The following is a 24,836-nucleotide window of genomic DNA, read 5'->3' on the forward strand; positions in this document are numbered from 1 at the left end:
GGGATGGGAGTTTGTTTAGCGTTTCTTTGGTGCCACCTATGAGGATCTCTGTTTTATCTCCGTTTAGGCAGAGGCCTTTGGCTGCCATCCAGGTTTGGATGGCTGTGTAGATCTTCGTTAGTGCCGCAGCATCTTGTTGATAGATGCCTGTGAGGGGGAGTAGGACTTGGGTATCGTCGGCATAGTTGGTGTAAGCTATGTCCCAACGATCCAGGTCATTGAAGAGCGGGAGGGTGAAGATATTGTATAGTGTAGGGGCTGTGCATGAGCCTTGTGGGACTCCACAATGGATGGTGGTAGGGGTGGCGCATACTGGGTCAAAGAAGACTTTCATGAGTCGACCTTCGAGGAAGGAAGTGACCCAGGAGATGGCTTGCGTCGAGAAGTGGGCTTCGTTTTTTAGTTGCATGTCTAGGATGTCATGGTTGACCAGATCGAAGGCAGCGGATAGGTCCAACAGGAGCAGGAGAACTGGTTTGCCTTTGTCCATGATGTCGTTAAATTGGATTTTGAGGTCGAGTAATGCAGACTCGGTCCCGTGTCCAGGGCAGAAACTGGATTGTCTTTTACCTAGAATGTGATTTTCTTCAAGGTACTGCTGGATTTGAGTGTAAGCCACCTTGTCCAGAATCTTAAGCAGGAAGGGGACGGTGGTGATAGGTCTATAGTTATTGGCATTTTCAGGGTCTAGGGTTGGTTTTTTGAGCAGTGGGTGCACCCAGGCTTCTTTTAGGCTGTCAGGGACTGAGTTGGAGTTGAAGGAGGCTTTGATGAATGATTTGAGGAATGGTGCGAGAGTTTCCATGCAGTCTTTGATTACTTTGGCCGGGCAAGCGTTGCCTTTGCAGTTGGGCGACTTGATTTTGTTCACGATTTCTATTACCTCTAATTCAGTGACTTCTCTGAATTTGAAAGGTGTGGTAGGTTTTACTCTGGCCTCAGACATTGTTTCAGCGTGTGAGGCTGATTGGATGTGCTGAGTGAGGTTTTTATGGTGAGTTAGGATTTTTTTTTGAAGGAGCTCAATTTTGTTCAGGAGGGCGGACTGTATGATGTTACAACAAGCTTCATCGTTAACGATCTCTTTAGATTTAGTGGCTGGTATGGATAGTTCCCTGAATATGGCAAAGAGTTCTTTTGATTCTGAGCTGGAGATTCTGTTATTGTAAAATGTAGACTTGGCTGCAATGATGGCCTTTTTGTATTCTTTGGCAAGTGATTTATAAGAGGATAGTCAAGAGGCGCTAGGGGAGCTTAGCCAAATGTTCAATGCTTTACAATTTTTGGTGCATAGTTCTTTTAGATCTGCGGAGAACCAGGAGTTGGAGTGTTTGATATTTTTGGATTTTTTCTTTTGGAGAGGGGCGAAAGTGTCTATTGCTGTGCTGATGGTGGATTTGTAGATATCAGCCAGTATTGCTGGGTCAAGGGTGGTAGGGAGGTTGCTGATTAGTGTGTCTAGGTGTGGTAGGATCCTTTCTTTGGTAAGGTCCTTGGTGCTTCTGGCCAGGGCCGGTGGCGTGGGGTTGTATTTGGCTGTGCTGGTAGGGGTGGGGATGAGGAAGTGAATGAGTGAGTGGTCAGACCATGTGGTAGGCGTGATAGAGCCGATGTCTATGCCACAGTTGTGGTCCGCTACCCAGTCAAGAGTGTGTCCTTTGCAGTGTGTAGGTGAGTGTATTTTTTGGTCAAAGCCTAGTTCTTGAAGTGCTTGAGCTAGAGCAGAGGAAGGTCAGTCCTTCTGGTCATTGAATCCCAGATTGAGATTGCCTAGGAGGATGGTTTTGGTAGTGGTTAGGAGGTGCATAAGGTTTTCATGGAAGTCCGCCATGGGACCTGGTGTATGGTAAACTAGGTTGATGGTAATGGTAGTGTTGGAGGATAGTGAGATCTTAGCGGTGAGGGAGTCAGTGTTGTTTACTGGTTCAGCAGGGGATTGTCTTATATCTAGGTGATCCTTGACTATGAGGGCTGCTCCCCCGCCTGTGGTTAGCGGTCTGTCCTGTCTGAGGATGGTGTATCCTGGTGGTATGGCTAGGGAGATAGCAGCCCCAGCAGCAGAGTGAAGCCAGGTTTCGGTGATGGCTAAAATGTCAAGGTCGAGGTTGGTAAGGAGGTCGCAGATTTCTAATGCATGAGCTGGTAGGGATCTAGCATTGATCAGGGCACATTGTAGGTTTGGTGGTGGTAATAAGGTCGGTTTACCGTTTTATATTTTGGGTGCTTTCCTTGTGGTGGAGGGGGGTATGAACTTAGGTGGGCTGTGTGCATTCTGGCTTGAGTTCTGTGCATTACCATGGTTGGCCTGTGAGGTTTTGTTCCAATGCCTAGAGTGGAGGCCAAGTATTTGGTTTCTGGAACTGGTGTTTCTGGGTAGTGTTGTGTGAGTAGTAGGTTTTGTGTGGGTGACTTGGGGGTTGGGTTGAGTGAAGAAGGATGGGAGGAACGGGGTGGGAAGGATGAGCACGGATGGGGGGCATGATGCCACGTTAGTCATGTTAACAGCCTGTGGTGCAGGGCAGCAGCAGTGACTATTTTTGGACATGGGAGCAGTAGCAATAGTGTTCGTGGGGGCAGCCAATCAGCTTGGAGTATAGGCCCGGCAGTAATCACTTGTGAGAGTGTGGGTGGCTGCAGTTGATTCTGGGCATAGGGCGGCAGCAGTCAATTGGGGCATAGAGTCATCAACACCCAATTATAATATGGCGGCAGCAATCAATTGGGGCAAAGTCTTAGCAATCAATTATAACATGGCGGCAGCAATCAATAGGGGCATAGTCATCAACAATCAGTTATGGCAGAGGGAGGCAGCAATCAATTGGGGCATAGTCATCAACAATTAATTATAACGGCGGCATTAGTCAATTATAACATGGCGGCAACCAATTGGGTCATAGATGCGGCACCGGTCAGTTGTAGGAGTGAGGGCAGCAGTATATTAGTTCTTGGCAATGGGTAGTGGTTCACGATATAAGCTGCAGAGTGCAAGTTAAAAAGGGGAGGTGCGGCTTACCCTGCGAGGGGATATGATGGTGTCTTTCATATCTTCAATGCGGTATTGGGATAATGCCAGGTTTCATGCAGAGTGCTTTCTTGCTTTACTTCCAATATGACGGTGTTTATGGGGTGGGCTCCATGAGTGACATGTACATCTGCTTCTCTACATTCCCCCCTCTGGTTGAGTGCTTGACCACCTCCCCAATCTTCTTCACCTTCTCTTCATACTGTGGTTTCTTCAAAATCCATATCTTTGTCACCCCCCTCAGGTCACCTGCATTCTTTATGTGTTCATCACATTCCAGGTCGTATGGCAACAGTCTCCAGTTGGTTGACAGTATACCCAACTCTTCACAAATTTCTTATGATCCTTGGAATAATAAAACTTTGTTACAGGGGACTTCCTTTGAAATGCTCATGGGTGGTGCTTTCCATCTTTGTGTGTTCATCAGTCACAGCATTCACGTCGATCATTATCTTCATCCCAATAGCTTTCTTCGCTGTCTTCTTGCATTGTCCTATAATTATTCTTATAAGACAGAATCCCAGCAACACCAACACTAGTATTACTGCTAATAGCTTGAAGGCATTTGCCATCCATGTTGAAACCCACGAGAATAGAGATGAAAACAAATCTTCATCTTCGGTCTCATCTACTTCTTCCACCATTTTTGTATGCAGAGTTGACAGCATATTTATTGCTTCTGTCAGGGTTCCATTTTCTCCTTCATAGGCAGATAGGTAAGTACAGCAATAAGGCCCAATCTTGGCGCACACACCGCCTTCCATTGCTTTAATTAGGTCCAAGACATACCTGTTCTGGAGGGTCATGAGTCTGACGGTCCTCAATTCTTCTCTCATCACATTGAATCCTTCTATTGTGTGTTAATTGTTTGTAGAAGCTCCAACCTGGTGATTTGTAACCACTTGGCATTCATCGCAGTTTGAATTCCTGGCATGAACATAGCTGTAAATATCACTGCCGTTCTACTAAACAACTTGAGCTCATCTGGAATTACGTGATAAGCTTCTACGGATTTTGCCAAAAAATATTTCTCTCTCTTCTGTTGGATGTGTTTGAGCGACCTCTTCTTCCTTTGATGTGCATCAATTTTCGGAAAGTCGTTGATATGTAGATCCCTTTGGGGAATCACCAATGCAGGAAATTGTATTATTACTATAGAGCATTTTCCTCCCCATCTTTTAGGTAGCTTCATGTAAGCTTTGGATCCACAGGCCCAATAGTGGTTCATTATCATGGCAGTTCCTTCTGTCATTCCTGGCACATCAATAGTTTATTCTCTCCAACTTTGATAAGAGCCCTGTTTCTGAAACAGAGTGACATATTCTTCATGGGCAGTATAGATACAGGTACTGCTTCATCGTCAACCCATGTGTGTAACTTCGCATACTTGGCCCAGTCCTTAAGACAGTCATCATTCACTATTTGCACTACCTTCACTGGTGATGTCATCAATATGTGTGCACTACATGCCAACATTCCTGCTTCCCATCCTGTACTGGTGGATACTTGTCCATATGCCAATAGCGGAGGTCTCTGCCAGCCTCCTGGCAATGCTGGTGTTTCCAGGTTGTCTGCACAATTCAGTCTGATTTGTTCAACAATCCTTTTCTCTCCTCCAGTCAAACCACCAAATGAATACAGGAGCATTCTGCTCCTCCGATTCAGGTCCTTTTCCATCTTTTGTGTCTTTATGTATGCATCTTCATATGGTAGCATTGTCTTTGACATTCATCGTAGGGTTGCCCATTTTCCTTCCAATTGTCCTTTTGTCATGCATGCTGCTAGATGGCTGAGACACTTCATATACTTGTATTTCTCTTTTAATAAATGTTCCAACTGTACTCTTTGCATAAGGAATGAGACAAAACCCATAGCAGCTCTCATCTGATGTTCTGCTCCCCACCTCACTCATGTGTTACGTGATAAGCTTGTTATTATCACGTAACACATGAGTGTTATTCCTTAAATGAGACAAATAATCAAGGTTTGTATTTATATCCTGATGATCTTCTTCAACATCCCTCTTTACTTGGTTAATTTGTTTGGAAATCTCTGGGAAAATACCACGTGTGCTTTTTATTAGGGATAGAAAGAGATGTCTCATTGTTGGATACTTCATTTAAATTATAAAACATCAGTTCCCGAAATGCTATAAGCATAAGGAAGTAAAGAGAACACATTGTACAAAATGAATCTAAAAGAAGTATTGAAAAATAATTCCTGTACACTAAGCAGCCTTCTTGCTAGTAATGTGTATCATACATAATGGAAAATTCCTTTTTTCTTTATCAATCGATCAGCTTCTGTCATTTATGTAAATGACACTTTTATATAATAGAAAAAGTAATATGATTGCAATATTGATCCTGAAAATAACAGGACTGTTTTTAGGGTTTCCAAAAAATTCAACAATATCAACGTGCCTTTTCACTAGAGCTGGATAAGATCGAAGTATGTATACAAACACAGCATATCAAACGGTGTACAACGTTACAGGCAGCATAAAGTGTTGTGCGCATCCTTTGTGGTTTTGCTTCAAAGCATTGTCTCTTTAGCCTATCAGGAGTAGTTTGTTGAACACTGCAAAGTCTTATTAATTTACCTTCAAACATGGGAATAATTACCAGTTCAAACTGATTTTATTTCATCTGTTCTTTGTTGGCTATTGGTAGCTGATTTCATCTGCATTCGTGGAACGTATTCTCTTGCTTCACTGTTAGTTGATTTGTAAATCTTTATGTTGTTCAGGTGCAGCCACCTCTTCTTCCTTCGAGCTTCACAGCAGGAGGATTGACCCCCCTCTACTAAGTCAGATGTGAAAGGGACATTGAATGCAAGATGGGCCCAGATCAGATCAGTGGCACATCAGGAGAGACTGCACAAGCCCTGCGCCTCAATTCAGGATAGAGATGCCAAATAACCAATTCCCCTAACAATTTCCCTCCTCTGCACACACCTCTTAAACTCCGAACAAACACAACCACAAACCTACAGCACAACAAACTGCACAAACTTCACTACATTGCAACAACACAACAAAAATCACACATAGACTTCCACAACAGTATATGATGAATACCGGCAGCAAACACCCTAGGACCAGCCGACGGACCCACCGAGCTGAGACCGCCAACAGCACATCACTGCTCTCTTGCACTTTTCCTGCTTTCTCCCACTAACCCACCTTCCCTTCCTCTTTCAGATCCACCAGTGCGCCAGGGGACCACTTCGGTGGTGATAGTGCGCGGTACAAATGTCCTTTAACATTAACATTAAGTATGGTCCTTCAAAACGGGGCTTATTCCAATTGTGGGTAAAACTCCTAACAAGCACTTGGTCACCAGGGTACACCCCAGTAGGCTTCAGCAAATCTATAGGATCAATTGTTTGGCTGTCTTTTTCAATCTTCTTAGACCCTTCGCTCCGATTTTTGATCTGTTGAGAAGTAGCAGTCATATTTGTCAAATAATCAAGCATCTCATCCCCTAATGTTTTTGATACACTATGAGCATCAGTTTTATTTGAGTGGGATGAGCAAGGAGCACTCTCATGTGGCATCTAGTCACCAACTCATGAGGAGTTAGTTGGTGATATGAGCCTGGCTTTTTCCTCAAAGTAAACAAAGCAAAGGGTAGGCAATGTAGCCACCTGTTCTTCAAAGTCATCTTGATCTCAGCTATCATTTATTTAAGGAGTCTATTTAATTGCTCCAGATACCATTTGACTGTGGGTGATAAGTAGACAAAAACCTGTGCTTTATGCCTAATAAAAGCGCTACCAGTTTGAATAATTAATTTACACAATGTGCCCCATTGTCAGGCCGCAGAACTTCGCACACACCCCATCTAGGGAAATTTGGCAGCACATGTGGCATTGGGGTGTGTAAATGGACCTGCCTCAATCCATCTGCAAAAGGGACATAGTACCACTAACATGTATCTGCAGCTATTGCATGTTTGCAACATGTCCACATAATCTATATGTAAATGCCTAAAGGGACCATTGGGTCTGGGAATTTCTCCTCAAGGTATGCCCTGCTCTGAACTTCTGGCAGATGATGCCGTTCACAATAAACTGTGAATTGTGTTCTAACAAATGCGGTGAAAAACAGTCTTCTGCAATCATGTCAGAAAGACTCTCTCTGGTTATATGCCCAGGACAGTGAAGCTGATCCAGCGCAACTCTCAATAATGCTAGAGGCATGACTGGCTTTCCAGTGCTATCTTGTCTCCATATAGCTTCTGTGGAGGATAATTAACACCCTGTTCTCTTCCATAAATCCTGCTATTCCTGTGGAGAGTGACCCTGCAGCTTGATTAACTTTCCAATGGAAAACATATTAAAACCTTAATTCACCAGCATGCAATGTTCTGACATTTGCTTAACATCTTCTACTTCAAAATCAGAAATATTTGGAAAAGGTGCTGCTCTTTTGGCTTCAACATCTGCAGCTTTGTTACTGTGAGAAATCATGTGTCCCATCTTAGTATTGGTTGCTCACTTCACCACGGCAATAGACAATGGGAGATTTAGTACTTTAATAAGCTTGTCAAATAGTGGCGCATGTTTCACTCATGTGTCGTCTGCGTGGAGCAAGTCACTCCTTTTCCAACTTGAATACCCTGCATGTACAGTTGACGTCAAATAGGCAGGGTCAGTGTACACTGTCACTCCCTCATCCTCATATCTCTGGAGTGCAGCGATAAGCACTACTAAATCTGCAGCATCTGCTGAGCAACGTGAAGGCAATTTTGCACTTGACACTACTTCAAATTCACCATCACATTTTGCCTTTGCTAATGCTGATCCTGTATGTCTTTCTACTGTCGTTTGTTCCATTTTTGAAGAGCCAACAATAAGTAGAATCTGCCCCTCACAAAGCATTCGCTCTAACACGGGGAAAATCGTCATATATCTGCTGGTTCTGCTATGAATGTCGCTGGGTTCACTGCTCTACATTTAACAATTTTGATTTCTTGGTTCGAAATAATCACTTCATACCCTAATGCTCTTTGAATAGTTAATGTGCTTTTGGGTTTCTCAAAAATGGTGGATAATGGATGCTCGACGAATAACTTCATACTTCATTGAACACCCCATTGTAGTACTTGCAGCTTTTATAATCCCGAAAGTAGCAGCAGCTAACGCTTGTTCTCAAGGGTAATGCCCTTTCATTACTGTGGGTATCATCACGAGTTGGGCGGTAAGTCCGGCGCTATTAGCGCCGACGCAAATAGCCCTATGGCCAAACCACCCAGCGCAATTAGCGCCGGATCACGGGTTTGGTGGAACGGTTACTGCCCATTCCCCATTGGGCCCATTTGGGAATTCCTCATTCCCCATTGGACCCAATGGGCAAAAGTTGATCTGGCAGACCCTTAAATGCGGGGGTAATAGTGTTACTGCCGCATTTAAGGGTTACCACCAAACTCGTGATGAGGCCCTGTGTCTAAGATACTACTATAGTAAGCTAATGGTTCATATTCATGTCCTAATGTTGTCTTCTATATGAAGACTGCCATCATCCCTTCTCCATTTGAATGTAAGAACAAGTAAAAACTCCTCATTATAGTCAGAATACCTAACATAGGGGCTGTACACATCGCCCTTTTTAATTCTTTGAATAATTCAGTGATCTCATCTGTCCATGTTATTTTACTTTTACCTATCTGTTCTTTCCCTGATCCTTTTAAAGTGGTTGAATATATGAACCATAAAAGAAAAAACAGGTCCTGCAATAATTACATAGGCCTAAAAATGGTTGCACTTCTCTGTCTCAGGTTTTGGAGTTTTCATATCGCTTCTGCTCTTTCAGGTGTAACTCTGATTCCCTCTTTAGAGATTAACTGTCCTATGAACAGGACCTTTTCCTGACAATATTGTAATTTCTCTTTGTCCACTTTGTATCCTTTCTCTGCTAATATTGTCATTAGTTGAACTGAATCTTCTCTACATCTTTCTTCTGTCTCACTGAACACTAATATATCGTCTGTATACTGAATTATTGTGCTCTCAAGTTGGATATTTCCTCGGTTCATCAGAAGATCCTTAATAAAGATAGATGTGGGGACACAGTACCCCTGACATAATCTTGTATGTTTCCAGCGCTGGTTTATATACGAAAACAAAGTCAAATCTTGTGAGTCCTCATGAAAGGGAATTGAAAAAAATGCATTTTTTAAAATCTATAACAGTAAAATATTGAGGGACAGAAAGGACGCGGGAGCATGGGTCGAGGAAGTCAGGGGGAAGAGGGAGGAACTGAGGCTTCTGAAGGAGGAAAACCTTACCAGGAAACTGTAGTTCCTGAAACAGAAATACCATGAAAAAGGGTATAAGGTGGATAGGGTATAAGGCGGATGCCTTCCCGGCGACACGGCTGCCAGGCCAGCGCGCTGCAGGTGGGTATGTGAGGTAGAGGGGCCGTAGGGTACTGTGGAGAATCTTCAGGGGGAATTGGGGAGTCATTTGCATCCTTCTATGAAAAATTATATAAGGGAAGAGACCGACCAGACAGAGAAGTGTTAGAGGGCCACCTGAAAGAGGTTTTGTTACTGGCACTGGCCCCAGAGGAAGCCCTAAAAATTGAGTCCCCCATTACAGGAGATGAGGTCATGGCGGCAATTCGTAAATTACAGCTAGTAAAGGCATCGGGATAGGACGGTTATTCTGCAGGGTACAATAAGACATTTGCGGGCATCCTGATCCCCCACCTGACTAAGTTGTTTAATAGCATCCTAGACACTGGTCGGGTGCCCAAAACATTTGTACAGGCCCTTATATCTGTGATTCACAAAGAGGGCAGGGATCCATGGGTCTGTGGCTGCTACCAACTTATCTTGCTTCTAAATATGGAGGCAAAACTTTTTACGTGAGTTCTCGCCTCAAGACTTGACGTGCATATGTCATGACTGATCCACCTCGACCAGGTGGGTTTTATACGCTGGAGACAGGGAGCAGATATGATGCGTAAGAACCCTACATTTAATTGAAGAGGCCTGTGGTAGAGGGGGGGTTCACATGCTTCTCTCCGTGGATGCAGAAAAAGCATTTGACGGAGTAGACTGGGAGTTTCTAGAGGTAATTTTAGTCAAATTTCGGTTTGGGGTTAAGTTGTGACACAGTATTATGGCACTGTACTGTGTACCACAGGCCTGCTTAGTGATGAACGGACAAATCTCACAGTCATTTGGACTGGGTAGAAGGACGAGACAGGGCTGTCCCCTCTCGCCATTACTTTTTGCTTTTTCAATGGAACCTCTAGCCCAGAGGTTGCGGGAGGATTCCAGAGTGATGGCCATTCTTGTGGGGGGAGTGGAATACAAATTGGTTCTATATGCGGACAATGTTTTGCTACATCTTCGATACCCAATGTCATCTGTTCTAGTCGTAGTGGAAATTGTGGAGCAATATGGAGAGCTCTCAGGCTTTAGGACCAACAAAGGGAAGTCCATATTGTTCCCGCTGGACAGAATCAGTGACAAGGAGCTTAGGGAACTAGCGATGCTGGGGACGCAGGCCGGGGAGGATCAGTTATGGTATCTGGGCATAAACCTAATGAGAGAAATGGGAGATTTTCTTTTAAGCAAACTTTCCACCCCTCCTACAAAAGTTATTAAAAGATTTGGAGAAATTGGGAAAATTGAAAATCTTGTGGCTGGGTCGACTGAACACCATAAAAATGAACTTCCTCCCCAGGATTCTTTATTTCTTCCAGATGCTCCCAATTCGAGTGCCATACTCTATGTTCCACGAGGTTAAATGTCAACTCTTGAGCTTCTTGTTGGAGGGAAAGAAGGCAAGGGTGGATTATGAGTCTCTAGTACTTCCAAAGGAAAGGGGCAGAGTAGGGTTCCCAGACATTTATGTATATTATAAGGTGACACAATTTATGTTCCTGATCCCATACCTGAGGGATCAGAGGGACTGCCCATGGGTATGTGGGACAATTTCCATCTTTAATCTCGAGAAGGATAAGGGAGCACCCTACCCAGGGAGTTATTTGGAGTATCTGGCTACAGGGAACAGAGATGAAGGGTGTGACAACCTGGCCCTCTCCTCTGAGCCATCTATGGGCCCCAGGGGTGAGGGAGCACATCCTAAATGTGGAAAGATTTCTAGAGTAGGCACTAGGCATTGGGAGGGTGTCAGTATTCTTGTTACTTCAGCTAAAGGGGGTAGTTACGGCTAGGCACTGGAGGGAATTGCTAAAGAGGGAGCTAACCCCATCAAAAAAGTCCTTGATTTAGACAGGATATGAGGGGGGTGATTTCCTTCCTATACAGGGCTCTGGTCAAGGCTCGGGGGGGGGCACGGAGAGGCTATGGGGAAGGTGGCAAGGGGATTTAGGTGTTTAGGTAGATGAAGCACTATGGCAGAATATGTGGTGTAGGGTATATATAGTCTCAATCTCACCCCAATACAAACTACAGGCGATGAAGCTACTCCACGGATGTCAGTATGACCCAGTGTGCCTCCCCAAGATGTTCTCAGAGGCGAGCCTGGCATGAATGCGGGGAAAGGGTGGACTATTGGCACATGTGGTGGGGATGCACAAAAGTCCAAATGTACTGGGACGAGGTGTTGGGCTGGATTAAGGAGTTGGAATGTGTCCTCAGAACAAAGGCTCTGCTACTGGTTCTATTTGGGTTAGAAGGTGGGGAGGGGGAATACGGCAGTCTGCCGCATCTCCCACATTTTCTGTTACTAGCAGCGAGAGCATGTCTGGTAACACATTGGAAGAGGATGAATCTCCAGAGTAAAAAGGAATGGATAAACACGGGGAAGAATATAGATGTGATGATATGATATGATATGATATGATATGATATGGCATTTATAACGCGCCTATACACAAGTGTTTCAAGGCGCGATGAGGCAAGGGAAGGGGAACAGAGGGAGGACAGACAACGATCCCACTAGGCCAAGTGTCATTCAGATTGTGCAAGTGCATGGGAAGGGAGGAAGGGGAAGTGCAGGGGGAAAGGGAAAGTATTACGATGGGCATACATGGTAGGGGCGGAAATATGGAGATGGAATGGACGGAATTCTGGACCAGGTACATGCTCTTCAGGAGGGGACAGTTAGGTGAGGGTCTGGCCAGAAATCGATTGGAAGGAGCAGAGGGCTGAAGAGGGGTTAGAAAACTGGAGGGAGCAGGGGAAAGATGATCCGATGTAAACAGCATTCGAAGAAAAACATAGGGCTTCTGGCTGGGTGGACGGGGCTGACCTCAATAGTAGTGAATCCACTTGGATCGGGTGTAGGAGTTGTCTTGTGAGGGGGGAGCGAAACAGCCACATCACTTGGTGTTAGCCCAATGCGAGAAATGTTGAGTTTGGTTTGTTGATAGGCATGTATCTTATAATTGGCTGTACTGCATTTTGAGAAAACTTAAAATCCTAATAAAATTGAATAAAAAAAAGTGGCTTCAAAAGCTTTCACAGGTTTGAAGCTGTTTTCAATCATTGCATTCGGTGTGGACAATGAATAAAAATGGAAGCCCAGCCATATTTTGACTCGGGTTAAGTGCAAAGGAGTAGTGTTAAGCGCTGGGTCCAAACTGATGGGAAAAAAAGTATATGGACCAATGTGCATAAAATAACTTGACATGCAACTGCAGGAGAAAGTCGTTTTTGTGCGTTCTGCGTATTTATGGAATTAAAAGCGCAGAGTAACCCGACATGCAAAGAAAACCATGCTCCGCAAGGAACGCCCACAACACGCCACCAAACAAACCAAAACTATTGTCAAAGACCAACCTTTGCTCAAACATTCGTGTCCACATCTGACCCGATGTCAATCACCCCGGCAAAACTGCACGTGGTCCCAGTAAGTCAAGGCTGCAACCCGGCAAAAAACAGTGTGCAGATGCCGTAAGCAACGACAGCATTCCAAAGAAACTGTGCGTTGTTCCCCATAAGCAATGGCTGCAGCCCTAACAAACTACTCATGGTAACTCGTAAGTTACGACTGCACCACTGCAAAGCTGCGCTAGGTCCCCCATAAGTAATGGCTGCACCTCATCAATAACTGCACGCGTTCTCGCATAAGTCATGGCTGCACCCAAGCGAAACTACGCATGGTACCCCATAAGTAATGTCTTAACCCCTGTGAAACTGCATGCAGTCCCCCGTAACTAAGGGCTGAACCTCGGAGAACTATCCCCCCTGCTCCTACGGCACCCGAACAACTGCCATGTACCCCTAATTCATAGCAGCCCCTACAAGTCCTGACACCATCCAACAGCACCCCTCACCTCCGTCACCACCTCAGGCAGTCCTGTCAAGTCCTGACACCACCCAACAGCCCACCTCACCTCCACCACTACCCCAGGCAGCCCCACTCAAGTTCTGACACCACCCACCAGCCCCCTCACCTCCACAACTACCCCCAGGAAGCTCTCTCAGGTCCCGGCTCCACCCAACAACCCCTCTCACCTCTGACACTAACCCAGGCTGCCCCCTGACAGTGCACCCCCCTCCTCAAACACCCCTGACCTCCGTCACTACCCCAGGCAGCCCCCTTAAGTCCTGACACCTCCTAAAAGTCCCCTCACCTCCAACACTACAACAGGCAGCCAACTCAAGTCCTGACCCCACTGACCAGCCCCCCTCACCTCCACCACCACAGACAGTCCCCTTAAATATAGGCACCACCCACCAGTAGCACTCACCTCTGCCACTACCCCAGGCAGACCCCTCAAGTCCTGACCCCACCCAGCAGCCCCCTCACCTCTGCCAATACCCACAGGCAGGCCCCTCAAGTCCCGCCACAACCCACCAGCCCCCCTGACCTTTGTCACAACCCCAAGCAGCCCCTGACAGTACAGCCTCCTTTCCAAACACCCCTGACCTCCACCAATAGCCCAGGCAGCCCCCTCAAGCCCTGGCACCACACACCAGCCCCCTCACCTCTGCCACTGCCCCAGGCAGCCCCCTAAAGTCCCTACATTACCCACCAGCCGCCCTCACCTCCAACACTAGCCCAGGCAGCCCCCTGACCGTACACCCCCACCCGGGGACACCCCCGCAACCTCCTAAGGCTAATACATACCGATGATAGGGAACGGCAGACACCCCCGCAACCCCAACTCCACATGTTCGGTATGTATTAGCCTAAATCTTTGTTTTTAATTGGTCGAATGGTACTGGCCAAATTCAGTCAAATGTACCATTCAACCAATTCAAATTGAACAATTATGCTAATAATGTACCAGCATGCGAGGAGCACCCATACACCTGCACAACGAATGTTACATTGGCAGAATGTCATAGGACTCATCAACATCTTAGGTGTGGAGATGCACATGGCTGAACAGGTCCAGAAGCGGATGAATGATCTCATGCGAAGGACCATACATAAGCTGAGTGTCAACCTGGCCTCTCCAATTACAACTGGTGGAGGGTCAGCAGAGGAGGAACAGCTCCTCCAATTTAAGAGGCTACAATTCAACTCATGACCATTGAGGGGGTGCTGTTGCGCAGCAAGCCATTACAGCGCACTGAGTTTGAGCTTCGCTTTGAGTGGGGGAGGGGCATCTGAATTTGCACATTCCGCGTGGACGTAGTGAACAGAATAACCAGGCTTCAACTATCATAAGGCATGTGCATAACATGCGCGCTTCCTGGCCATGTCCGCAACCTTTATGCTGAGATACGCTTCGTGAGCCCCGGCCTCCGCCACGTGTGATAGTGAAGACCGAGCCTCTGCTGTAACTCTGCCCAGCTGCAACGTGGAGCACCAGTGGGGAAAACCACCTCCGACCTGCAGCGGGCAAGTGCAGCAAAGGTACGTTCATGTCATGATGCCTACCCCTGGGGATCCAGATCAAGTCCAGCAACCTCGGAAGCAGATATCAAGTTATTCCAAGCAAGCCCAACAACCCCTGCTAGGGGCTATTTGGGTGCAGTCCTGGCGTCTATGGCGCCAGGCTCATATGGAGAGTCAGTCCTGGCGCCATAGGTGCCAGGCTCATAGATTAAAACTTACCTGATGCAGACCATGCTGCAAACCTACCTGATGCAGACCATGCTGCAAGACCTCCAAGCCAAAGGAGGCTTGGAAGGGACTACTTTACCTAGGGACTATTTTTTACATGGGTGGGGTCGAGGAGGAATACTTACCTGGGACTACTTTGGGGCTATTTAAACCACACCCAAAGAGCAGCACACGCTTCGCGTTATTTTGCATCCAGCTGCGTAACGCTCACTGTGCCTGCAAGTCTGCATCCAGTCTTCTGCCACGCCCACCTCGAGTCTGGAGCTCCAAGAAAGAGGGAGAAAGAAGGAGAAAAGGTTAGAACAAGAGCAATACCTTTAATCCTTACCTGAATTCCTGATTCACTGCGCCTTTGAGCTGGAAGAAAGAAGTTATTTTATGCGCGTCACCTCGCCTGCTGCAGCGCCGTGCTGAACTCACCGGCCTTCGCAGCATCTTCACTATCCACCGCATCCTTCTGCATGTTCCCGCCGCACTCCGGCACCTAAGGGGAACACAAGAACAGCAAGGTGAGCCAAGGGAATAAACAGAGGCAATATTAGTTACCCCCCATAGACTTACCTGATTTTACCGCCGGGGGTACTATTCCTCTTCACGGGTCGGCGCAGCCTCCACCGCATCTTCGCCGCACCCCGGCCCCTAAGGGGAACAAAAGGACAGCAAGGTGAAACAAAGGGACAAACAAGGGGAATCCTTCTCACCACAATAGACTTACCTAATTTTACCGCCGGAGGCATTATTCCCCGAGACTTCATAATTTCTCTCAGCACTTGAATAAGGGAGAAAGCAACAGGTTACATGCTGACATTATTTTATCGAACTTTGTTGGATAATACAAATCCTTACCTGAATGTTACCGGTTGCCACAAGGAACTCTTCGCTAGGGTCAAGTTGCAACCTGCAAGGAATCGGACAAGAGTGAAAGTCAGACATTTGAACTCTTACGAACTATATACTTACAGCGTCTCGCCGGAAATCTCAGAGTCAATATTGTTCTGGAACTCACCAATTCCTTCGAACCAGTGAAGCAACTGGTTATCTACGCGCCCCTGCGCTCAATGCAGGATGGAGAGCTCATCTTTTCAAACCATCAGGTGGGACTATAAGAGGGGACATTAAAGGTGATCAGTGGGGAGAACAACGGGGGTGGGGGTTAACACTCAACTCCACGGGTGGTTAATTCCCTTTCTCCATTTGCAGAAGAATACTCCTACGGGCCAAGCAAACGAAGCTAGGTGGGCCAGTCCAGTCTGTCATCTCGGCACTACGCGTCACATTGGTGGAGACCGCAGCTGTCCAGTTCAGATCGACGCCCCTGTGGGAGCCAGGTGAGTGTAACAGTTCATTAACGTCCCTCATCTGGCACTGCCTGACATACAATTATCCTTACAACATTAGCAGCAAGGAAGGAAAGTTAAGTTAGCACAGCTCTCCGGTGGGGTGAGCAACTTTGAGGATGGCTTGTGAATGTGACATGCGGATTTCTGATATGATATGGATTGAGCTGACTAGGGCAGCATGGCTGTTTTGAAGAGTTGCTTTCCCCATGTGTATGATCATAAGGGCAGTCCAATACTGAAGTGTTACTGCCCTATCTTTAGGTGGAGGCGCACCCTGCCTGGACTGGTAAACACCTGCACCCTCTTTCCTCTCAATCCGAGTTCCCACTGAGCATAGCAGGCATTACAATGGTGCAGCTGAGGATTGGGCTAGTGAGGAGACTGTATACCACTAGTGTCACACAGCAACATTGAATCTTGGACCAATAATTACTTTTTCATCGTCTGCGGTCTGGTGATCCTATATGGTCAAGTGGGTGTCTGCGCAGAACCAGTGAAGTGTTATTTCTCCCAGCTCCAGACAGAAGCTGAATAGATACTACTTCCTGTATATCTGTATCAACAGCCTCCACAGACCCGACCGCAGGCATTATGACAAAATGGTCTGGACACAAGAAAAGTGGCATTATGGACAAGTTTACAAAGCCCGCCCTAAGTCCACAGAAACAGCGGGTGAAGGCATGAGCACCCAGATGCCAATGACAGAACATCAGGCCTCCCCCTATTGACCTGCAGGCTGTGATGGATTCAATGCAACATGGCTTTGCCTCAATAAATGATAAGCTTGATGGGATAACGTCCAACATCATGACAATCCGTACCCAACTGGAAAAGGCCATCCTTCGAATATCAGAAGCCAGGAACTGCATCAGCAGCTCTGAGGATGCGATTACGTCTCTACAAGGCCACATGATGGCATTGTCCAATGATCTAAGCCTTGAGAAGCCCAAGTGTGAGGACCTAGAGTCTAGATCAAGGTAAAAGAATGTGCATATAGTAGGAGTTCCGGAGGACGCACTCACAGGGCCCATGGAGAAATCTGTGGAAGATTTGCTACGGGAACTATTGGGGGACCCTGGTTGATCCCACTCTTTGTAACTGAACATGCGCACAGGGCACTGGTAGCAAGACCTAAACGCAGCGGCTATCCTAGGCCAATAATAGCCTGTTTGATGAATTATCACGACAGAGACTTGGCATTATGGGCAGCACGCAAGAAACAGGAACTGAAAATGGGATCCAGTATTGTGCATCTTTTCCAGGATTACACTTTAGCTGTGCAGCAAGAAAGGCATACCTTTGCTGGGGTTAAAAAACTCCTTAGGGAATGGGACATTACTTACGCCATGCTCTATCCAGCTAGATTGCCTATGCAGTTTCGTAATAAAACATATTTCTTCACTATCCCGAGGAGGCAACCGCGTTCATTGAGACTCATATTTCATTACCATCTGGCTCAGGAACCACAGAGTCTATATAATATTGCTGGCTACAATAACCTGGATTACTTCTGCAAAATGTGTTAATGGTAACGATCTGATCCTTATCCATGTGTTACTTGCAAAATGTCTGTAATTAAGCATTTAGATAGTCCTCCACTCCCAGCGGCGACTGCTGCCCGCTTTGCGACTGCAGATAAATATTGGGTTAGTTTAGTCAAGTTTGCGGGACTATGAGGGAGGGGGGAAGGGAATGAAGGGAAAGTGTAAAATATATTAAATACACATGGTGAAAAGGTTCAAATCTAAGGTTACATGGTGGGGTACAATGATGATACTGAACAAAGCATTAGACATGAGATGACATCTACCAGAAAAGCAGACTCAATTGTTAATATGTTGAGTTGGAACGTTGAGGGCCTGGGGTCACCAATAAAATCGAGGAAGTCTGTTCTGTATGCTATCAGGCTCGGCATTAAGATTCTGTATCTTCACGAAACTCACATGATTAAAGGGCAGGTGAACAATGTGGCACTGGGCTGGGGAAACCAGAAACACTACACAGGATACTCCACTAGGGCATGGGGAATCATGATATGAATTCATCGCTCCATCCCCTTCGTGCATTACAGGACAGTGAGTCATGAACAGGTTAGATGCGTGTTTGTACATGGGAAGCTAGCTAACCATGAAGCTTTACTACTTAATATATATATGGCCCTAACACTGACAACCCAGAGTTCTATATAAATTTGTTTCGGGAATGTGCTAAATACCCAACAGCTCTAATCATCTGTGGCGGAGATTTTAACACTATACTTGACCCACGATTAGACCGTACCTCTTCATCAATCAGGTCACCGACCAATGCAGCACGTACTATTCTGGCATCGATTGAGGATATGGGCCTCATGGATGTATGGCGAACTTTGAATACTGATCAGCGCGGCTACACATTTTATTCATCTGTGCATGACATGCAGTCGTGCATAGATCTATGGTTGGTTGGTTGGCCATGGGCTTTTTAACTGGGTGCTTGTATGTGGTTATCAGTCGATGCCTGACTGACTCATGCATTGTTGCTAGCATCACTGTTGACCACACTCACACAAACATTTCCGTGTGTCTCCTTGACATACGTACTCATGTTGATATGTGGATTCCTTTTGATGTGGAATGACATGGCAGCAACATCGCCCACTCAGATGTGGCATGAGGCCTCTGTTCGGCGTGTCATGAGATTTGCATTTGAGGAAGTGCTGGTTCTCAGTTTGATCATGCCTGGTAAACAATACTGACACATTTTTACAGGATGCTGCTCATAGACAGGGTCTGATGCCCCAACAAAATCACTCATACAGGATGCATGAAAGAAGGGTAAGGATGTTGCACATATATTCGATTTCCATTCCATTAATGGTCTTTAGCAGTATGAATGACAAAAGCTGCTCTTGACATGTCGTATGGGGTCCAACGTTGCAGTGACACTCTCAACTCACCATTATGCGTGCCTCATGGGTGATACGTGCCCAACAAACCTGGACCATGCTTCGACCGACAGTGCTGGCATTAGGGCCCGGACTCTAGTAAGTGCTGGGCTGCAGATAGTGCATACCATGTTGTAGCAGAGTGGTATGCGTGTTTGGTACAGTGGAGTGTTTCATTTGTGGTGATTTGTGTGATTGATTCATGTGATTGAGTGTGGGTACAGTATGACACACTCATAGTAGCTGCATATGTTGAAGTTTACAGTTCACTGGTGTATGTATAAGTTAAACAGAGCTGGCTCAAGGGACTTCTGATTTGTGCAGTCACACTGTGCCAGGGCACATATGGTCCCCAACCAACACACACAATGTGAAGTGTCACTGCACATTGATTGACATGACAACATCCATTGCATGACAACGCCATTCAACGCAACACTCAATGACTGTCAGTCACTCACTCACGTACAGACATTGCATGACACTTCAAAAGACAATGTCATGTGAAGGATGCTGTCCATACAAATGGAGTTATATGGGAAACTGTATTCTGTCTCCTCCCCAGTGCATTTTAACACATCACTTGCAGAATCTATTTTAGTAGAACAAATTATACCTATGGCTTATATCCTTAACTCTAACTAAATGTCCCTAAGGGGAATGTATTTGGATCCCTAATTGCTTTGTCTGGATGTGGCGTGTTGCATATAGATGGGACATCTCATCTGCACATCGGCTCCCTGTAAGGGAAAATGCATAAGTCAGGGACTTGGAAGGCATCTGACTACTGGTCATTCTATAACTCGAATTTTTTTGTTCCTCTTACCACCATCCGTTGTCTACTGTGGTAGAGCATCGGGTCGGTCTGTGTGCCAGTTCTCTCAGGTTCTCTGGTCTCTGTCAAATAAATGACTATTGGTCAAAATCATGTTATATCCTCTTTAATGCTTTTGTTTTTATTTTATAGGGGTCTAGTGTCTATTTTCTCAAAACACTTACCGTCACCTTGATTGTATCAGTGCACTGTATTCACGTGTTTTCTTATCTTGTTTCCTATTACAGGAGTAGTTCCCAAGGGTTGATGTGCCTATAAGATTTAAAAGGTAAGTATATCAGCTGTTGTTTGATGTATCTCTGGTATTCCATTCAATGCTCCAATTGCTATCACCCTTCTTTATGTAGGTATAACATTCCTGCTCTGCAGCAGAGCAGCTTCTTGTTATTCTAGTCACGGTATTCAAAAAGGTAAATCCCCACACTTGTTATTCAGAGCAAGAGGTGTTCTATCCTCTGCCAAGGAATCATTTCGTGATGGGTGCACCCAGGTTGTTGTTTGCACCATGCCTGGTCAACCCGCAATTGATGCATAGTCGCGTGTTAGTATTCGTGTGTAACGAATTACACGTTTGCAGGGTTCATTTTAACAATGCTAAGTACCGGCGATGTGTGTCGCAAGCGCCGTTATTACTGTTGTCTCCTTCACTGGACGGGGATTGCCGTGTGCTAGTTGTGCGCGTGTCATTAGAATACATGCTCCGCCATTTGGCAATACGCTCCGCTGCTTGTATAATCAGTAAAAGCAGGCAGAGCGCTGCGCGCCGCGTGAGCTTTATTATTGATGTTCTCCTGATTCTCGCGTATCGTGCTCAGCGTTCCATCTCTGAGCGCCTACCCCTTCTTGTCCTAACGGTGATAAAACTCTTACCTCAAGAGCTGTGCCCACGTTGCTCCGGTCGGGTTACTTTCTTTTTCGATATCGACCACCATATTGGGACGGGATTTCATTATATAGTGATCACAGTCACTAGTCCTGCTTCCATTTCTATTGTGGTTTGTTTACAAACCAGCAGCTTTTTACAATTTGCCTCGTGAGGGGCCATGTGGTCATTGCAGTCCGATTAAAATGTTGCCAATGCTAACACGTGACATATTTGTTGTGATATGCGTCGTACAGGGCCTTGTGGTCATTACAGAAAGCTTAGATTGTTATCAATGTTAACACGTGACATGTTTGCCTAGTAATCTGCTATCCAAGTGGTGTTGTTAACCGTAAATGCGGTTTGGTTGAACTATGGCAAATTAACTCCGGTTTCTCACGATGTTCTGCGTTTCTTTCATAATGTTGTAAGCAACCTAAAGTTTCCAAGTATGGTTGTCTATGGTGTCTAGGTGCCCACTTGCATATTAACCCTTGGCGGTATCCCCCATGTGTTCACATTTTTCTACTCCTCCACTAGTGGTTACTCTCTGCTCGCTCACTTCTGGACTGCTAGTGTTTGCCAGCATATACCTTCATTTAGGCCAATGATATGGCTTTTTAGTCTAAATGTCCACAGTTGTTCTCATTTTAACAACACGGCAGCTACATTTCTGCCTCTCTGTGGTATCTAAACCTTTTTCAAGGAGATATCTCACAGTGGTTGCCATGTTGGGAGGATGAAGAGGAAGTAGATGGAGAGGGAATGCATGTGGGCCATGTCCCAATGCATTCACTGGAGCTCTTTGGCAAGTTCATCATATTTTGCATTGCTCAGGCATGCAGAGTGTGTGGAAATGTAGTGAAATGTGTGAACAGTCTTCATTTGGATATCAACATGACATGGTTCTCAAGTACATACTTGTGAACACATGCTGTCTGTCATATTTTGTTCTTGGTAGTATATGTGGATTTGTCTGGCTAACTAATGCCATGTGCTGCCCTTCAGCATAACAGTGAAACATGTGCAATATTTCTCCTGGGGTTTTTCAATCAAATATCTGTTGTATGGACCATCAGTCATGAGTAGGTGCGAAGGCATCATGAATCAGACACAGACAGCTGACTGAAGCTTGGGATACAATCTTTTCTTCAAATTAAAAGAAGGTTGGGAGAAGCCTAACTTGCCCTATACTAAGGTGGCATTTCCCTACCTAAATGAACATAAGGATAGTCTGTGTCGGGAAGTCCAAAGCAAATATCTGTCTGTGTTCAAAACCTATACTTGCCCTCACATCTAATTGTATACAATATATAGGGATCTCAGCATTCAATAAAAAGTGTTCAAAAATAAAAGTTCAGAGCTTCTTCCAGCTGTTAAATAGAAAAGGGCTCTCTCTTCCACCAAAGATTAAAACTTTTCAGGTTCCAAAAGAGGGGTTCTCTTTCCCATGCTTTCAAGTCTTTCAAGAGTTCACAAAAACACCATTCCTTGGGATCCTCAATGTTCCAAAACATAACATTCAGTTCCTCAAATGCAGTTCACACAGGTTTCCTTCCATCATCTTTATTCAGTCACAACAATCACAAAGTGGCTTTTCCTCAGGTGGATGTGTTCGGTCTAGACGCAGTTGACGGACCACACAGTCCACCCATTACAGGTCATACAACCGCCACATCTTACTTTCATCTGCTTCATCAATATCTTGCCACAAATTCAGCTTCACCATGAGGCTTGATTTAATCTCCTTTCAAGTGTTCTTGAAGCTTGATTCATGACTTGTTAGCTCATCAATCACTTGTTCAACAACTTTCACCTGAAAACCAACATAGGCTTCCCAGTACACTTTCCTGCTGGGAAATCCAATTTTTGTCACAGTTCTTTTGCACAATTCCTCATAAGATTCCCAATACACTCTCCTGCCCGAAAACGTGCTCACTGTGTTAGTTCTTAATTATCATAAAGTATCTTTGCTTTTTCCTATCTCTTGGCACTTGGTAATGCTTGATAATTCAACTCTTGGTAATGCTTTCTTATTCCACTCTTGGCAATACTTGCTTAGTCAATTCTTAATTATGCAGACTTTCATGGTTTCTTAATGCTCTCATTACGTTTTCAGGGTTTTGCTTATCTTCAATTGAGATAAAAGTTCAAAGTCTTTTCCACTATGCCGGCAATCCATCATGACCTGTGCCCCCTTTTCACCCATGCAGACTTATCGGTCTTGTTACGGACTGCTTTCTGCTTCCTGAAGCTTTCCGGAGACTCTTCTCTGCTCTCGGTCTGCTTGTGCTTGTTCCCTCATACGTCTTCTTCCACAGCTTCCTCGCTTTCCTGCTGCTTCTGTTGGAGCTACGGTAGTCTGCAGTCAGTGGTCTTGCACCTGTGGGCATTCGAGAGTGCTTCATATGCTCCCAGTACCTTCACTTTGTGCCGCACTGCTTCCCGAGCTCTGCCTCAGACTGCCAACGAACCCCTCTTGCTCGCTGTACCAGACCACACTTTCCAAACCTTCCAGCATCTCGGGAAGGTACTTTCTTGCTGCCACAACTTCCACACCCTGGAAATCTCCTTTGCGTGCTTCTCCGGGCACCTTTCTGTGCCTCTCCCCAGACTTCTCACTAGGCTTCTCAGCTGAGCCATTTTTAAAGTCCTCTGCTCCATTACAGCGAGGCCAGCAGCTAGACCGCTCGTGTTTCTTCTTCCAATCTGTCTTCTGTGTTAATAGTGGCCTCCCCATCCCATTACCTAAGTGGTGTTCATGTGTGTTAGAATTTACAAAGAGAGAATGTTTGTTTCTGGTGTGTCTCTTCCTCACCCCAGTACCTGGCTGATATTTACTGGGAGATGTTTTATGGAAAAAATAGGGAATGGATTGATAGTTTCCTACAAAAGGGAAATGGGGGATACAGTGTCTCACCCAAGGCTGCCTCATCCCCACTCACCAAGTCTCCTCCACCCAGGTGATCCTCACTCGCATATCCACCCCCAGGGTCAGGATCCACTATTGACGGTCTTTCTCTGGCCCCCTGGGAGGAGCATATTTTGGGAAAAGAAGTGAGGACGCTCTCATATTCCTCATGTAGGCCTCATTTGTGTAGCTATGTCCACACTAAATGCATGGGCAAGACGGGGTGAGGGGGGGCATAGGTTGATAAAAGACATACATCTGTGGCATACTGTTCAAAGTGTGACAAGTCACAATATCTGATATATGGGTGTACAGCCATATTCACTCTGTATGCACTCTGTATGCACTTTTATGCACAAATACATTTTCATGACTCAAAATGTCATTGTCCATGTGCAGGTGATGATGCAGTGGAAGTAGAGGAGGAGAAGGAGGAAGAAGTGGAGTTGGTGTGTCAGTCCACCAGTGGAGGCCATGATGTCCTTCTCCATGAAAATCCACAGGTGCTGCAGACAATCATCAGTCGTGCTCCTGCTTCTTCGGACTTTGCTGATTCAGATGAAGAACCAGAAGTGGATGACTCACTGAGGGAGAAGGTGAGTGCCCCAATGGCCAGATTAGATGGGGCTGCTGAGTCTGCAGCAGTGCAGCTGGCTTCACAAGATCAGTCAGTGGTGTGCCCCACGTCTGCGGTCGTTACGGATGCAAGAACTCCCTCCTATGAGTTGCTGTCAGATTCTGGGGCGATGTCCAACAGTGGCCCCATAGCAACCGGCCTAGTCCCTTCTATCACACTGCCAGTGGCCGCACACATGAGGTTGATGTGGGCATGCTATGATCAATGGGTGCATGCTAGGATTAAATCAAAACCTTCCATCCATCACCTTTTTGTTTTGTTAAAGTCACCCTGAGTGGGACGGGTATACCCAGACATGGGTCC

The 24,836-nt window shown here is 45.8% G+C and overlaps 1 long non-coding RNA gene across 1 annotated transcript; it reads right to left on the bottom strand.

Moving 5' to 3' along the window:
• Positions 1–19,853: 19,853 nt before the first annotated feature.
• LOC138481681 (uncharacterized) lies at positions 19,854–20,366 on the bottom strand. Its single transcript, XR_011274328.1, has 3 exons — positions 20,288–20,366; positions 20,115–20,185; positions 19,854–20,028 (listed from the first exon to the last, which is right to left on the bottom strand). It is a non-coding gene; the product is annotated as an uncharacterized lncRNA (long non-coding RNA).
• Between the last annotated feature and the right edge of the window lie 4,470 nt (positions 20,367–24,836).

The sequence above is a fragment of the Ambystoma mexicanum genome, chromosome 5p (assembly GCF_040938575.1).
Source record: "Ambystoma mexicanum isolate Mex_15411 chromosome 5p, UKY_AmexF1_1, whole genome shotgun sequence".
NCBI lineage: Eukaryota > Metazoa > Chordata > Amphibia > Caudata > Ambystomatidae > Ambystoma > Ambystoma mexicanum.